This window comes from Mus musculus, chromosome 3 (assembly GCF_000001635.26).
Source record: "Mus musculus strain C57BL/6J chromosome 3, GRCm38.p6 C57BL/6J".
Taxonomy (NCBI): Eukaryota; Metazoa; Chordata; class Mammalia; order Rodentia; family Muridae; genus Mus; species Mus musculus.
In genome coordinates, this window is record NC_000069.6 from 143,346,636 (window position 1) to 143,364,344 (window position 17,709).

At 39.0% G+C, this 17,709-nt stretch overlaps 2 long non-coding RNA genes across 2 annotated transcripts in view; one reads left to right on the forward strand and one right to left on the reverse strand.

Moving 5' to 3' along the window:
* The window catches only part of Gm40159, a 101,288-nt gene that overhangs the window by 68,484 nt on the left and 15,095 nt on the right, over nt 1-17,709 (reverse strand). The window lies entirely within an intron of this gene.
* Nucleotides 833-3,586, forward strand: Gm52618. The gene is made up of 2 exons (XR_003954572.1): nt 833-943; nt 1,358-3,586. It is a non-coding gene; the product is annotated as a predicted gene, 52618 (long non-coding RNA).

Below are 17,709 nucleotides of genomic sequence, written 5' to 3' on the forward strand. Positions count from 1 at the left end.
ATCATTCTATAAATTCTAAGGTAGATAGGTCTGACCTTATGTTATTTTCTGTATGATTGACATGATTTTAGTTATGGTTTTTAAAAAAGTATTTTGTATATCTACATCTGTGTATGTGAAAGGGAATGAAGCAGAGAAACAAAGAGGGAGAAAAAAAGACAGTGACCTTTCTAAGCTAGCCTGTAAAGTCTTTGGGAGTGGAAATGATGTTCTGGGAACTATTCATTGAGCCTACCAGATGGATCTTGGCTCCAGTCAGAGCATAAATGTGGCTGTAGTTAATTCACAGAGAATTTGTTCCTGAGTTCTTGCTTAATTTCCAGCATTGAAACTCTAGTTTATCTCGCTCAGACACTTCACATTTCTTCCCTCTGTTTTGCTTTATGCTTGGAATATATGTGCATAATGTGCTATCTTCCTCTTGGTTCTGTTTAGTTTCTTGTGTGAGAGTCATTTTAATAGCATTTCGTTTCAAGCAGAGGTCTGTTATTCAAAGTAAACACACCAAACTTGGCTAAGAAAAACTATTTGAATAGTATCCATAAAGTAATAAGACCCAGAAAATGCAAATATAAAATACAGTATCCAAGGCTAGTAATGTTATTCACACTTTGCTAAATTCTTTTAGAGTGGGATATAGCTAATCATAGAAGAATCACAGTTCAGACTATAAACATATTTTTCCAAGGATATCAAAAGGGTATTTGCTGAAGATAATTACAATATTTACGTATATACTAACCATTTCTTTATCATAGATCAGTCATATAGGCAAGTAGCTTTTTAAAATTATTATTTTATTTTTATTTATGTGTATGTGCACATGTGTGCAGGTGCCAGTGGAGGCCAGAAGAGGGCACTGGACCCCTGGAGCTGGAATGACAGGTGGATGTAGTGAGTGCTGGGGACTCAGATTCAGATGAGCTCTCTCTCTAGCCCCAAGGTAAGGAACTTTACATGCGAGGAATCCAATCTCATTTCATTTTCCATTTGGAATGTGAGTGTTTAATTTGTGTTCCTGACTGCTTCATGATTCTTTCATATTTTTTTCAATTTTGCTTCTTAACCCTAAAATATAAGTTGGGTATATATGAAAGCATAGCTTCTTGAACATAGATATGGAAATTCACTTCTCATTCAATTTTTTTTTCTATCAGGCTGCTCAGAGCCTTTAAAAACCAATTCCCCTTCCCCCCCAAAACTTAAAATTCAAAGGAAGCTATGCTGGAGAAGTCAGTGTATTTTTTGTTATTGTTGGTTTTGATTTTGTCTCCCAATGGAGCTATTTTGAGTATGAAAATGTTGTAAAAGATCACCAATATCTCAGACTATTAATGATACTATGTTATACTTGCAGATAGGAACCTGTTGTCCTCTGAAAGTCTCTAACCAGCAGCTGACTCAGATACAGACATCCACAGCAAAACAGGAATGGAGTTTGGGGAGTCTTTTGGAAGAACATGATGAAGGATTGCAGCCTCTAAGGAGATAAGAACTCCACAGGAAGACCAACAAAGTCAACTAACTCGGACCCTTGGGTTTAAGAGACTGAATCACCAGGCAACATGGGCTGGACCAGCCAACATAGGGCTCTCCACATGTATGTAGCAGATGTATAGCTTGGTCTTCATGTGCATCTTGAACAACTGGAGTGCAGGCTATCCCAAAGACTGTTGCCTGTATGTGAGATATGTTCTTCTATTGGGCTGCCTTGTCTGGCCTCAAGTGGGAGAGGAAATGCCTAGCCTCTCAGAGACTTGATACATCCAGAGGGGCCCCACCCACTCAGAGGAGAAGGGGAAGGGTGATGGGGGAAAGATTGTGGGAAGGGGTGACTGATAGGGGGCAGTGAGTGGCTTGTAAAGTGAATAAGTAAAGTAAATACTAGTAATAAATTATTTTAAAAAGTGAAAGAAAAATCTAGACTAAGCAATGATAATATGTTTATGATGTGGGTATAGAGGGAGTAGAGTTATAGGAAAAGTGTTTTTTCACATTGATAAAGGTGTGTTGAGAGGGAGTATATGCAAAGAAGGGCAGTGGTCCACAGGGTCCAAATGCTGCCCCGTGGTAGCTAGCATCATATTCTAACTATGACCTGGGCAAAAATAATGTTCTTTAACACAGAAAGCAAGTGTGATTATGTGAGTTCTACTTACTGGGGACATGTAAACTTGTCATTATGATCTTTCCTCTGCCACCAAGTGCCACTGTTTTACAATTGTAGACTCAGAGAGATTCCATAACTCTAAGTGCTATGCTACTGTGGCTGAGTGTTTCAAACAAGGTCAGAATGAGGACAAAGTGAAGTTCTTTCCACTAGACCACAGTATTAGCAAGGTATCTCCTAGCCAGTGTTTTAAGCACTTAGCATAAACTACCCAGCCTAAGTGTTTAGCATGTATTATCTTATTTGATTTGTAGAAAAAGATGTTCCAAAGCTGGGGTCCTTTTACAGATGCAGAGAGACCGCAAGAAGTAAAGCCACTTGCTTACTTCATTCATTGACTTCACAACACAGATTAACATATTGGAAAGCTCTTAATTTGTAGCTGTCGAATGATCCTCTTTTGCAGTGGCCATTTCTCTTTTGACACGGGTGATTCCCCTGTGGTAAAGGCTGGTCATTTTCTTTCTATTTTAAGATAAAGAAAAGGACTACCAGGATGCTCTTAGTTTCTCCACTGGCTTCCCACTGTTTCCTATCCTGTGTCTTCAGGAACCTTCCTTATTCCAGCTTTGCCTACAGCATCTTCTTAAAGGTATTCTTGTAGTTTCACATCTTTGGAAGCATTGAGTTGCTCTTCATTTTATAGCTGCTTGTATGAATTCTTAGTCTCTACACTGATAGCCATGAATTTAAATTGCCAGCCTTTACTTAACTCTTCTGAACATTTTTTTTTCTCAGCAAAGAACAGTCCATGGTTTATACACAACCAGCTGCTATTTACTAATAGTCAAAGTGCTGAGGTAGGGCTGACATGGTAAGCAATGGAGGACAAATGAAAGGGACACTTCACACTGGGCTGACTTGGTTTTGAATTTAGGCTCTGCTTACTAGGTCTATAACCTTAGGCAAATTTCCTCTTTGTCAAATTGGACTATTAGTACCAATTACCTTATGAGTGTGTTTGGATGATTGCACACACTAATAAAAGTGAAGTATTTAGTCAAGAACCTGGCACGTTAAGGCTCCAGTGGTGCTGAGCATCCTTATAAAGTGACTTGGGCAACGTGGTAGAAGGTGATGTAGGAAAAGATGCTTATGGTCTTACATTCTATTTGCCCAGGGATAGAAAGTGAAAAGGAAGTTTAATGGACATTAGATGTGGTTGGGAAAAGGTACAGGCCAAAATGTGGCTTCTAATTCACAGTGCTCTTCCATCCCTGCAGAATTGCTATATAAAGTCTGCTCATGCCGAAGCTAACGCTACTTTAGGAGCACCATAAATTTAGACCATGATGTGAACAGCATTCCCAGAGTAACACTGGGTGGCTCTTTTGTACATTTTCTACTTTATTAGTCCAAGGGAGGTATACGATATATATGTATATGTATATTGAATATATATATATTGAATTGTGACTGTATTTATCTTTTGTCAGAAAGGTTTAGAATTCCATTTCACTATCTCTTCAGTTTTCTTTTTTAATCCAAGTTGGATTTGAGCTCTTTTATTTTTATTAGATATTTTCTTTCTTTACATTTCAAATACTATCCCGAAAGTTCCCTATACTCTGCCCCTGCCCTGCTCCCCAACCCACACACTCCCGCCTCCTGGCTCTGGTATTCCCCTGTACTGGTGCATATAATTTTCTCAAGATCAAGGGCCTCTACTGCCAGTGATGGCCAACTAGGCCATCTTCTGCTACATATGCAGCTAGAGACAAAAGCTCTAGGGGTACTGGTTAGTTCGTATTGTTGTTCCACCTATAGGGTTGCAGACCCCTTCAGCTCCTTGGGTACTTTCTCTAGATCCTCCATTGGGGGCCCTGTGTTCCATCCAATAAATGGCTGTGTTAATTTATGAAATTTTTAGGTAAATGGATGGATCTGGAGGAAATCATCCTGAGTGAGGTAACCCAATCACAAAAGCACTCACATGATATGCAATCACTGATAAGTGGATATTAGCCTAGAAACTTAGAATACCCAAGATACAATTTGCAAAACACATGAAACTCAAGAAGAAGGAAGACCAAAGTGTGGTTACTTTGTTCCTCCTTAGAATAGGGAACAAAATACCCATGGAAGGAGTTACAGAGACAAAGTTTGGAGCTGAGACAGAAGGTAGGACCATCCAGAGACTGCCCCACCCAAGGATCCATCCCATAAACAGCCACTAAACCTAGACACTATTACATATGCCAGCAAGATTTTGCTGACAGGACCCTGATATAGCTGTCTCGTGTGAGGCTATGCCAGTGCCTGGCAAATACAGAAGTGGACTTGAGCTCTTGAGCCTGCTGTCTCAGCCTCCTATATGCTAACTATAGCCTCCTATATGACTATAGACATGCACCATGCACAACCACATTTGCACTGGGGTTGTGCCTCTGTCTTTAAAGGTACCAATAGTCTTTCCAAATTTTAGTTTTCTGTGTCTTTCAAATGTTTCATTTTTAATCTCAACACCTTCCATGTCACGAGTTCATTAAGGATCACATATTAAGCCTCTAGCTTCCTTGGCATGTGAATAATGCCTAATGAACCAGGGGTCTGATCAGTGTTTACTATATAATAGAACATCTGACTCCTGTCTTCTATTTTGCATGAACAAGTTGACACCAGCACTTCCAGAAGTGGTCCTGACACAAGGAATCTACACAGAAGAAAAAACAACCATACAACTTAGTTGTACAGAAGATGTGTCTTCACGGTGACATTAGTCATGGCCTCATGTGCTGACTGACTCTAGGCAATGTGGCTCTGAGAAGTGGCAATTTCATGCCAGATGTCTTAAGGCCACACACAGTGCTTGAAGACATGTTGGACTTAAGCCTCAACTGGTACAAGTGAGTCTCTACAGGTCAGTTGAGGGCTTAACTCCACCCTTAACTTCCTTTGCCAGTAAAATTTTTAGAGCACTGCTCATTGAATGCTCTTGATTTTTGAGTTCTCAAACTTCAATATCTAATACTCTGGTGAAAAGGACCAGAATAAAACCCAATGTACTCAAGGCTCCCGTTAATCTTTGAGTTGTGGGAAGCACAGGACACACAGTGAGTTATAGTTTTGGGTGGTACATTCCTGCTCCTGGTATATTTGAAGGAAATTAATGAGTGGATTGACAATACACATGGCTCTTTTTTTTTTTCTTTAAATTCTGATAGTATTATCTGTCTCCTTTCCAAGACATTGTCTGCCAATAAGCATCCATAGAAGTTCTTCCATTCCTACCTTCACTAAGAAACCCTGAGTGCAGGCTGCCAATGGTTGTCTTGGGTTGTTCAGCTCCAACTGAAGTGGCTGTATCTTCTCTAGGTGACTTCTACATATCATGTCTCCTGATCCTCCCACTCTTGACTCTTGGGAGAACTTTGCCACCCAAAGGGACTTCTCCTTAAAGTTACTGCTCTATATTTATCTCAAGATCTTTTTCAGGAGAGGTTAATCACACTACTTAAGGCAAATTCACAATAGTTAAAATAGGCCATTAGGAATTCAGTCAGGTGTGGCTCCTGTAAATTGACTTCCAAAGTTGCAAGGGAAAAGACAAATGTGTAGTTCCAGCTCAGGATCTGTCTAAAAATCATGGCACGCATCACAAGAAATTGCGCTCTGCTGAAAGCTGTCAGCTTGCAAAAAGAATCAATTTATATTTAAAATTTTGCTAAAATGTAGATAGTAGGAGAAAGCCTAAATACCTGTCTTCAGTGGAAGAAGACAGCATTGTTAGATTAGTGTCTTGTTGGACTGGATGTTTCTTGGGTGCAATAGATAGACATCCACTGACTTGAGGACCCTCTCTTTCTTACAATCTCATACACAGACAATGTCTAGTAAGTTGGTTTTGAGTGAATTTGACTATTTTCGTTTAGGTATTTATATTCAATGTGTTTAGAGAAAAATTGCGAAAGCAACAAAAATCAAAAACAAAAATAAAAACTCTCCACAGGCCTTTTAAATAATATTGGGGAATAATGGTAAACTGAGGCTCAAGAGAATCTCCTTGGCTTTGCTTCCACCTGCTGTGGGCTTTTGATGGTAACCCTTCCACAGTCTTCATCAGTCTTAGGCTATAGTGACATTCCTATCAGCTCTAGAATTCGACATTTGGCTGTTTGTTTTGCCTATTTTTCCTGGTGCTGGGAATTGAACTCACAGATTTGTACACACTGAACCAGTGTTTGGATAACTGACATATCATAGTTCTATTCATGTTTTCCTTTAAAATTACATTATTGATTTGTTTTGTGGGAAGAGGCACAGGTGTGCCTCATCACGCATGTGGAGGTTGGAGAATGAATCGCAAAGTTTTCACCACATGGCTCTAGAACTTGACTCATAGCCATCGGGCACAGTGGAGAACATGATCCTGCTGATCCATCCTGGTGCTTGTTGTTATATTTAAAGATTCTATTAATTAATTTTTAAAGTGTCCATATAAAATAAGGTTCGTTGCCATATTTCCATGTATGCATATTTCTTTTTGATCATTCTTTCTCTGTTATGCTCTCATTAGTTCCTTTATAATAACTTCTCGGCTTCTTTCATGGCACGTGATCCTCAAACCACCTTAGTTTCATCTCTCCCACTGTCTTCATCCTCTTGTGATCTCTTTCTTCTTTATCACAGTTTTCTTTATTGTTTCATGACCTATGACCATAACTGTTCTCTCTCTCTCTCCCTCAGTCTCTCTGTCTTTCTCTTCTCTCTCTGTCTCTCTTGTGCTTTCTTGCTCGCTCGCTCTCTCTCTCTCTCTCTCTCTCTCTCTCTTTATCCCTTTCTTTTCTCTTTCTCCCTCTGCAGGGAAACTTAAAATTTTATTCTTATCCTAACTCTAATTTTTGTTTGGGTTGTAGTTTACCTCAAATTATCATTTGCTTCCAGGCTTCAGACACTAAACTTTGGATCAACAGTTGACTCTCTTTCTGCCTTCCTCAGCCCAGGAAGGATTCTTGGTTCATGAGATCCTGTCTGAATCTGTGGCTCTCAGAGTTTTACAAACTTTCTTGGGAGAACTTGTAAAAATAGGTCAGAGTAAAGACACAAATGGCTGTCCTTGTCATACCCAGTTGAAGTTTATGGTATTCTAATTACAGTGGACCTGAACCTTTGGTGAGCTGGAGTAATTAAACTATTCGGTGGGAGCAAATCATTACAGATCGGAGATGAATTTGCCCTTCCAGGATGCCGATCAGAACACTGAACGGGGGAATTTGCTTAATAGCGCCTGGAAAAGTGAAGGGCACCGTACTTGTAGAGAGTACTTTGTTCACATAAAACCAAGCTGACTGCCATTTGTTTCACGGGGATTGTTTTGTAATCACTTCAGTTTTACTAATAATCCTGACTCTCCTGTTTGTCAGAAATTGAAATGGTTACTCTGGGAAAGGCGATTGAGAATCTGAACAGAAACACAAAGGCCTTCTAAGCAGAGGAGGTGGTGCATCTCACGAATTTTGCTCTTCAAACATCATCAGGTCACTCAGTGGATCATGTTAAAGGGATTATCAATTATGATAAATTATATTTCCTATATATACTATAATCTCTATACAATGTATATAATGTATATATTAGATGTATGCATTATATGCATTATAAAGCAAAGGAACAATGACATTTTATAGTTGAAAGACAAAGGCTAAGGTAGGGATTGTCCATTTCAAGAGATGGATGGCTATGAACCACTCCTCCTGCCAACCTGGGTGGGCTGATGGTGTACTCTTTCTGCAATAAGACACAGTTTGGGCCACAGTTTGCTATCAGCAGGCACATACTATTATGGGGAAGCATCCTCCTACATCAAGTCAGGAAAAAGACTCCCAGATATTGTCTAGAATACCAAGAATACCCTGAGAGTGTAATTTCCCTGGGAACATAAAAGAGAACAGAAGAGGTATGACACTAGTAACTCTGCCCTTCGTATCTGCTCCTTTCCCTCAACCCTGGTCACTCCTGTTAGTTCTCTTAGTTCCCCCAGATGGTTTTCCCTCTATTTTCATGTCATGTTCACAAACACAAGATTTCATGTATCTCTCTATATGTGGGAACCTCAAATGATAGAAAACATGCAATATTGGTCTTTTTAAAATTGTCTAAATGGATTTACCATAATCAGAAAAATGAATGCAACTGGAAAAACCTTCTCTGAGAAAAAGGGGTTGTAGCAAGAGCTAAGGTTGGAGTCAGAAAGTCCATTCTTAGTTTGAGCCATCTCTGCATGTTTGAGCAATGTTCCTGCAGGACTCTGAAGCACTTAAGCACTCGTGGCAGCCGTGAAGTTGCTATGGTGTTTTGCAGCAGTGCCTTGGCACTGTTGCACAACCACAGGCCTAAACTGAGACTTTTAGAAATAGTAAATGCTAATATCTGGCATCATCTGAAGATTAATGCAGTCACATGCACAAGGATCTAGTGACACACATATCTAGTGACATGTGTTTATGCCTTGCTTTTAGCTTGACCTCCTGGGACAAAGGGTAATTTGGGATGATGGCCAGGGACTTTTCAACCTGTTTGGACTGATGTAATGTGTTGGTTTTGAACTTTCATAAAGAATGAGAACATCTTATGTGGTAAATCAGAGCACTTACTTTCGGTCAATCCAATGGCCTTTCTCTGCTTATTCAAACTCAGCTCTGTACTCCAGGGAATACAGTGTACCTTGTTAGTTCTTTGTGGAATTAATGTATGGATTATTGAATCACCAGAGTTTATTCTCCACTATCCTCACCTCTGTAAATTTTTTTCTATTCAATGCTCAATTCAGTTTATAATTGCACCTAGGGTGGCTGTGGTTTATCTTCCACTCTGGAGGGGCAATCACCCATTCTGGTGGACTTCTGATCATAGAGTAAGAAAGTGTCTTACTTTCTCAGAGGCAGCCTGTCATGCCCCTTTGGTATTGATGTTGAAGACAGCCCAGGTAACTTGCACAATGACACTCCTCATTCTGGAGTATGAAGTGAATTCACTTTCCACCTTCCTGCAACAGCCTGATAGTTCACTGTCTTTTGTTGTTCTAGTTGTTTACATAGAACCTGCATAAAGGTTCATCATAAGAATCCCCACTTCCACTCATACCACATTTGAGTCTTGGCTCCTTTCCTTGTGGATTCCTCTTCCTACATGTTCACCCATCGACTGCTGCCAGAAGGGGGCTGAACTGAGCCTGTAGATGAGCTACAGGTCGTCATGACTCTGGTTACATAGGATCCTTGTTTGTAACTTAGCCCTGAAATTCAACGAGATTTATGAGAGGCTGCTTTTAAGTATCTTAGCTCTTTGTACGCATTTTCCAAGATCAAAGGAATTAATCTATTTAGAATCACAAACTTGTGAAATCATCTAAACGATAGTGACCCTGTCCTCCTGAAAATGTTCATATACAGACAATCAAGGGAGATTTAGAGAATCTGTTGTCCCTCTACCCTACTTTCAACTCTTGGCAAAGAACCTTTTCCGTAAATGTTGATAGCTCTTGAAACACTCTTTTCTGCCAGTCATGATTTCCCATTTTCTTCTTCTTCTTTTTTTTAATTAGGTATTTTCCTCATTTATATTTCCAATGCTATCCCAAAAGTCCCCCATACCCTCCCACCAATTCCCCTACCCACCCACTCCCACTTTTTGGCCCTGGCGTTCCCCTGTACTGGGGCATATAAAGTTTGCCTGTCCAATGGGCCTCTCTTTCCAGTGATGGCCGACTAGGCCATCTTTTGATACATATGCAGCTAGAGACAAGAGCTCTGGGGTACTGGTTAGTTCATAATGTTGTTCCACCTACAGGGTTGCAGATCTCTTTAACTCCTTTGATACTTTCTCTAGCTCCTCCATTGGGGGCCCTGTGATCCATCCAATAGTTGACTGTGAGCAGAGACTAGGCCAGGGCCTAGCAAAAACCCAGTTTTTAAAAGAGCAAAGTATTTGGAAAAATATTTCCTAATCTATGATAGGAAAATTACTCCGAAGTGCATGGAAGACAGTAGGTCATAAAGTTAACATAGCTTTTTTTCTCATTTTTATCATACAAGATCAAACTATGGTGGGATAGAAGCATATGTACTATAATGACTAAAGTTAAAGATTTAGGATGTCAAGGATTGGCAGGCATATAATGCAACCAATGTTTTCATCCATCTCTGCCACACAGCAACACAACTTCCGTAGAATATAAGTTCCTTGTAAGTTAGTAATATGCTTTCTTGGGAAAGGACCCAGAACATCCACTCAATTCCACTTCAACTATCAATCCAGCCATTCGTAGAAATTATTGACATTGTACACTAGAATCAAGGGCCTTAGACAGGCCTCAGGAGGTGAGGAACTTCCTGCCAAACTTGAGAATCTGAGTTGGATCCTAGGAGGCAACATGGTAGGAGATGGAGTCTCCCATTATTTGTTCTCTGACCTCTACAACTGTGCTGTGGCAGCACTCATGCCCATATACACACAGAAGTCGATGATGATGATTGTGATGATAGATAGATGGATAGATGGATGGATAGATAGATAGATAGATAGATGATATATTGATAGATGATAGATATATTGAAAAATGATAGATCATAGATAGATAGATAGATAGATAGATAGATAGATAGATAGATAGATAAATGATAGATAGATAGATAGATAGATAGATAGATAGATAGATAGATAGATAGAAAGATAGATAGATAGATAGATGTAAAAAAATCCTAAACTAAGTGTCCATCAGTAGATGTCCAGGAAGATACAGAAGACAACATGTTGGGGAAGTAGAAACATTTGTATAAGCCAACTTTATGTACAGTCACAAGGCTGTAAAATGGATCCAAAGTTTTCAGAGTAGACACCAGGATGAATCTATTTGCTTTTTTACATTACACATCAATCAAGTTACATTAAAATATTAAGTTGGAAATGTGTGTTCTAAACTTTTTATTGTTTAAGCAAAGATTGCTTTTGGCAAGATAGCCATTTTTACAATGTTGATCCTGCCAATCCATGAGCATGGGAGATCTTTCCATCTTCTGAGATCTTCTTTAATTTCTTTCTTCAGAGACTTGAAGTTCTTATCATATAGATCTTTTACTTCCTTATTTAGAGTTACGCCAAGGTATTTTATATTATTTGTGACTATTGAGAAGGGTGTTGTTTCTCTAATTCCTTTCTCAGCTTGTTTATTCTTTGTGTAGAGAAAGGCCATTGACTTGTTTGAGTTAATTTTATATCCAGCTACTTCACCAAAGCTGTTTATCAGGTTTAGGTGTTCTTTGGTGGAATTTTTAGGGTCACTTATATATACTATCATATCATCTGCAAAAGGTGATATTTTGACTTTTTCTTTTCCAATTTGTATCCCCTTGATCTACTTTTGTTGTCGAAATGCTCTGGCTAGGACTTCAAGTACTATGTTGAATAGGTAGGGAGAAAGTGGGCAGCCTTGTCTAGTCCCTGATTTTAGTGGGATTGCTTCCAGCTTCTCACCATTTACTTTGATGTTGGCTACTGGTTTGCTGTATATTTCTTTTATCATGTTTAGGTATGGGCCTTGAATTCCTGATCTTTCCAAGACTTTTATCATGAGTGGGTGTTGGATTTTGTCAAATGCTTTCACCACCTCTAACACAATGATCATGTGGTTTTTGTCTTTGAGTATGTTTATATAATGGATTATGTTGATGGATTTCCGTATATTAAACCATCCCTGCATCCCTGGAATAAAACATATTTGGTCAGGATGGATGATTGTTTTAATATGTTCTTGGATTCAGATAGCAAGAATTTTACTGATTACTTTTACATTGATATTCATAGGGAAATTGGTTTGAAGTACTCTATCTTTGTTGGATCTTTCTGTGGCTTAGGTATCAGAGTAATTGTGGCTTCACAGAATGAATTGGGTAGAGTACCTTCTACTTCTATTTTGTGGAATAGTTTGTGAAGAACTGGAATTAGATCTTCTTTGAAGGTCTGATAAAACTCTGCACTAAACCCATCTGGTCCTGGGCTTTTTTTGGTTGTGAGACTATTAATGACTGCTTCTATTTCTTTAGGGGATACGGGTCTGTTTAGATTGTTAACTTGATCCTGGTTTAACTTTGGTACCTAGTATCTGTCTAGAAATTTGTCCATTTCGTCCAGGTTTTTCAGTTTTGTTGAGTATAGCCTTTTGTAGAAGGATCTGATGGTGTTTTGGATTTCTTCAGGATCTGTTGTTATGTCTCCTTTTTCATTTCTGATTTTATTAATTAGGATGCTGTCCCTGTGCCCTCTAATGAGTCTGGCTAAGGGTTTATCTATCTTGTTGATTTTCTCAAAGAAGCAGCACCTCGTTTGGTTGATTCTTTGAATAGTTCTTCTTGTTTCCACTTGATTGATTTCGACCCTGAGTTTGATTATTTCCTGCTGTCTACTCCTCTTGGGTCAATTTGCTTCCTTTGGTTCTAGAGCTTTTAGGTGTGTTGTCAAGCTGCTAATGTGTGCTCTCTCTAGTTTCTTTTTGGAGGCACTCAGAGCTTTGAGTTTCCCTCTTAGAAATGCTTTCATTGTGTCTCATAAGTTTGGGTATGTTGTGGCTTCATTTTCATTAAACTCTAAAAAGTCTTTAATTTCTTTCTTTATTCCTTCCTTGACCAAGGTATCTTTGGGAAGAGTGTTGTTCATTTTCCACGTGAATGTTGGCTTTCCATTATTTATGTTGTTATTAAAGATCAGCCTTAGTCCATGGTGGTCTGATAGGATGCATGGGGTTATTTCAATATTTTGGTATGTGTTGAGGCCTGTTTTGTGACCAATTATATGGTCAATTTTGGAGAAGGTACCATGAGGTGCTGAGAAGAAGGTATATCTTTTTGTTCTCAGATAAAATGTTCTGTAGATATCTGTTAATTCCATTTGTTTCATCACTTCTGTTAGTTTCACTGTGTCCCTGTTTAGTTTCTGTTTCCACGATCTGTCCATTGGTGAAAGTGGTGTGTTGAAGTCTCCCACTATTATTGTGTGAGGTTCAATATGTGCTTTGAGCTTTACTAAAGTTTCTTTAATGAATGTGGCTGCCCTTGCATTTGGAGCATAGATATTCAGAATTGAGAGTTCCTCTTGGAGAATTTTACCTTTGATGAGTATGAAGTGTCCCTCCTTGTCTTTTTTGATAACTTTGGGTTGGAAGTCGATTTTATTCGATATTAGAATGGCTACTCCAGCTTGCTTCTTCAGACCATTTGCTTGGAAAATTGTTTTCCAGCCTTTCACTCTGAGGTAGTGTCTGTCTTTTTCCCTGAGATGAGTTTCCTGTAAGCAGCAGAATGTTGGGTCCTGTTTGTGTAGCTAGACTGTTAGTCTATGTCTTTTTATTGGGGAATTGATATTAAGAGATATTAAGGAAAAGTAACTGTTGCTTCCTATTATTTTTGTTGTTAGAGTTGGCATTCTGTTCTTGTGGCTGTTTTCTTTTTGGTTTGTTGAGGGATTACTTTCTTGCTTTTTCTAGGGCATGGTTTCTGTCCTTGTACTTTTTTTTTTCTGTTATTATCCTTCAAAGGGCTGGATTTGTAGAAAGATAATTTGTGAATTTGGTTTTGTCATGGAATACTTTGATTTCTCCATCTATGCTAATTGAGAGTTTGGCTGGATATAGTAGCCTGGGCTGGCATTTGTGTTCTCTTAGTGTCTGTATAACATCTGTCCAGGATCTTCTGGCTTTCATAGTCTCTGGTGACAATTCTGGTATGATTCTGATAGGCCTGCCTTTATATGTTACTTGACATTTTTCCCTTACTGCTTTTAATACTCTGTCTTTATTTAGTGCATTTGTTGTTCTGATTATTATGTGTCAGGAGGAATTTCTTTTCTGGTCCAGTCTATTTGGAGTTCTGTACGCTTCTTGTATGTTCATGGGCATCTCTTTCTTTAGGTTTGGGAAGTTTTCTTCTATAATTTTGTTGAAGATATTTGCTGGCCCTTTAAGTTGAAAATCTTCATTCTCATCTACTCCTATTATCCGTAGGTTTGGTCTTCTCATTGTGTCCTGGATTTCCTGGATGTTTTGAGTTAGGATCTTTTTGTATTTTGTATTTTCTTTGATTGTTCTGCCAATGTTCTCTATGGAATCTTCTGCACCTGAGATTCTCTCTTCCATATCTTGTATTCTGTTGCTGATGCTCGCATCTATGGTTCCAGATTTTTTCCCCAGGTTTTCTATCTCCAGCGTTGCCTCACTTTGGGTTTTCTTTCTTTTGTCTACTTCCATTTCTAGGTCTTGGATGGTTTTACTCAATTCCATCACCTGTTTGGTTGTGTTTTCCTGCAATTCTTTAAGGAATTTTTGTGCCTCCTTTTTAAGTTCTTCTACCTGTTTAGCAGTGTTCTCCTATATTTCTTTAAGTGAGTTATTAAAGTCCTTCTTGATGTCCTCTACCATCATCATGAGATATGCTTTTAAATCAGAGACTATCTTTCTGGGTGTGTTGGGGTGCCCAGGACTGGGTGGGGTGGGAGTGCAGCGTTCTGATGATGCTGAGTGGTCTTGGTTTCTGTTAGTAAGATTCTTACGTTTGCCTTTTGCCATCTGGTAATCTCTGGAGTTAGTTGTAGCTGTCTCTGGTTAGAGCTTGTTCTTCAGGTGATTATGTTAGCCTCTACAGCAGACCTGGGTGACTAGCTCTCTCCTGAGTTTCAGTGTTCAGAGTACTCTCTGCAGGCAAGCTCTCCTCTTGCAGGGAAGGTGCCCCGATATCTGGTGTTTGAACCTGCCTCCTGGCAGAAGTTGTGATCCACTCACAGAGGTCTTAAGATCCCGTGAAGGGTCCTGTGGGTACCTTGCAGGCGTCCGCAGACTCAGTGCCCAATCTACCCCAGTGCTGGTGGGGACCGGAAGGGACTTGTGCCCCTGATCAGGCTGGGTTTTCTGCTTCCCTAATTAATGCAGTCTCAGGTCCCGCAGGATTGGATTGGAGCAACAGCTGTTTTCCACTCACCAGAGGTCTTAAGATCTCGTGGTGGGTCCTGTTGATACCTTGCAGGTGTCCACAGACTCCGAGCCCAAACTACCATGGTGCTGGCGGGGACCGAAAAGGCCCCATTTTCTTCTTAAACTGCATCATTATCCATAATTTGCTATACTCTTTGTTCCTTACACATAGTTTCTTTACAAAGGAAAAAGGACCAAACTTTATTAGTGTTTGTTTTCAAGACAGTGTCAAACAATAAACACATTTTCTTTTGAAATGGTGGCTCCTCTGCTAGTAGCCTTCTTTTTAGCCTCATTGCATAAGCACCAGTTTCAGAGAGTGACCCAAAAAAATAAGATGGAGAGTGATTTAGGAATATACCCAATACTGAGTTCTTGACCACACACACACACACACACACACACACACACACACATTGATAGCCTTGTCCAGGTCTAACTTCAACTGCATAGGTTATGAGCCAGTGAACATTTTTATTCTTTCTGATCATACATCCTACACTCTCTTTTATCTCCATCTCACTTTCAAGTCACTTTATTTATTTATTTTATGAATCACTGACTTTAATCAGAGCTATCTATATGAACCCTAATATGAAGCTAACTACTGGGATGTGGGGATTCATCAGTGACAAGACAATGGAAGATGATGACTTCTTTTATTTCCCTGGTAAGAGGAAGGGCCTTCTGGTTCCACATCTATCCATGGCTGAATGTTGACAATGTCAGTCTTGTACAGGCTCTTTTCAGGCCACCTTGGCCTGCAATGGCCATCTTATTCTTAAAGAGTAACATTTCACAGCTGTACATTATACCATCCAGCTTTTGTATTCCTTCTGTGCTCGCTTCCACAATGTTACCTCAGCCTTTGAGAAGGTGATATAAATGTTTTAGGGCTAAGCTTTCAGTAGCTATTTATTCTCTGCACCTTGAGAAGCAATGAGTCTCCATAGTCTGTCACCTTTAGCCACAAAGAGAAGCTCCTCTGATCAAGGCTGAGAATGGCAGAAGGCTATGGTTATAAACATGAACATTAAGAAGATAGTTTGATATCATATTCCATTTAATAAAATAATACAAACAACTTTTTTTCTTAGGGCTTATGGCTATTTGTAGCTATAGCCTTTTGACCACATTTATGTAGCACTAGGCATGCATTTCCTGCTAGGGAGTCCTACTCAAATCCAATAAGAAACCAGTTAACTAGGATGGCTCAAGGGTTAAGGGCACGTGCTACTATTATAGTGGAATAAAGTTGCCCATGTCAATCAGCTCACAACTATAACTCCAGATCCGGGGCAGTTTAATGCCTCCAGTCTCTGTGGACACATGTATTCATGTGCATACAACACGCATGATATACATAATTATTTTTTTCAAGATTTGTAAAGGGAAAGCAGTTGTTTACCTACATAACAATCATGTCACTATTGCATCTGTGGGGGACATTTTGTATGACATGTTAGTACTGTAGAACACAGAGGTAACTTCTAGGTAAGTTCCTGGTGATTTTTCCCCTAAAGGTACCTTCATAACATCATGAGATACTATGGAAGCTAGGCAGCAGGGAAGATCTTCTGGTTCAATTCCAGGTTAATTTCTTTCTGTCCCACAACCACAGTGTATAATACCTTTAATAGCTGGGTCTTACCATCTCGTTCTGGTGGGCAACCAAGAGCAATGATGGTACCTTAGGGTGTTTTGGACCTTTGGGACATTTATTGATCCAGACTTTATATAGGGTTATCCCCTACCTGACACATGACATTCAGTTTAGTCACCCATGTCTTATAGGATCATTATTATCCACACAAGCAAGATTCCTTCCAAGAACTATTTTTTTTAAAACTATGGGGCAATGATCCTGTTGCCATTGATTCATGAACCTATGAAAATCTGGTGTTTAGTTTTCTACATGAGCTACCTGAAGGCTCTGGAGGTGTCAAAATCAGTAGCATAGCTTAGAATTTATTGTATAGACCTGATTCACTGAATCAAGTGTACTTTGTTTTGGAAAACATTTTTATTAGGAAATATTACTACCATATAGAATTTTCCAGAGAGCAATAAAGCAACATAACAATCAGCTTGATCAAATATGAACATGCTTAGATGTATGCTTATGATCACAGAATTTTTTTTATTTTTTGATAATATTTTTATTTCCCTTTATTTTTGACATTTCATGTGATTTGAGTTTGGAAATATCTAGGAAGGAACATAGTTTATTTTTTTAGTCTATTCTTATATTCTTAATTTCTCTTTCATTTTTGTTAACACTGTAATAGTTATGCATGTTGCTATAGTCTTAGTTTAGATTTCTGTTTCTAGTCCTGACTCCCCAGTAGATTGATCATGTTTTCCTTATCTCTTCTACATTTGCCTTTTATATTTTCTTCCTTCTCCCCCAAATTCTTTCTTTCTCTCATTTTTCACTCTTTATTTCTTCTGGCTTCTGAGCTTAATTTTGGGAACTTCAAATTATTCAATATTTCTAGCTTTCTCTTAAAAACAGAACAAAAACCGACACCAACAAAACAAGCATGCAAACAAACAAACAACAAAAACAAAAGCCCTAGTTAGT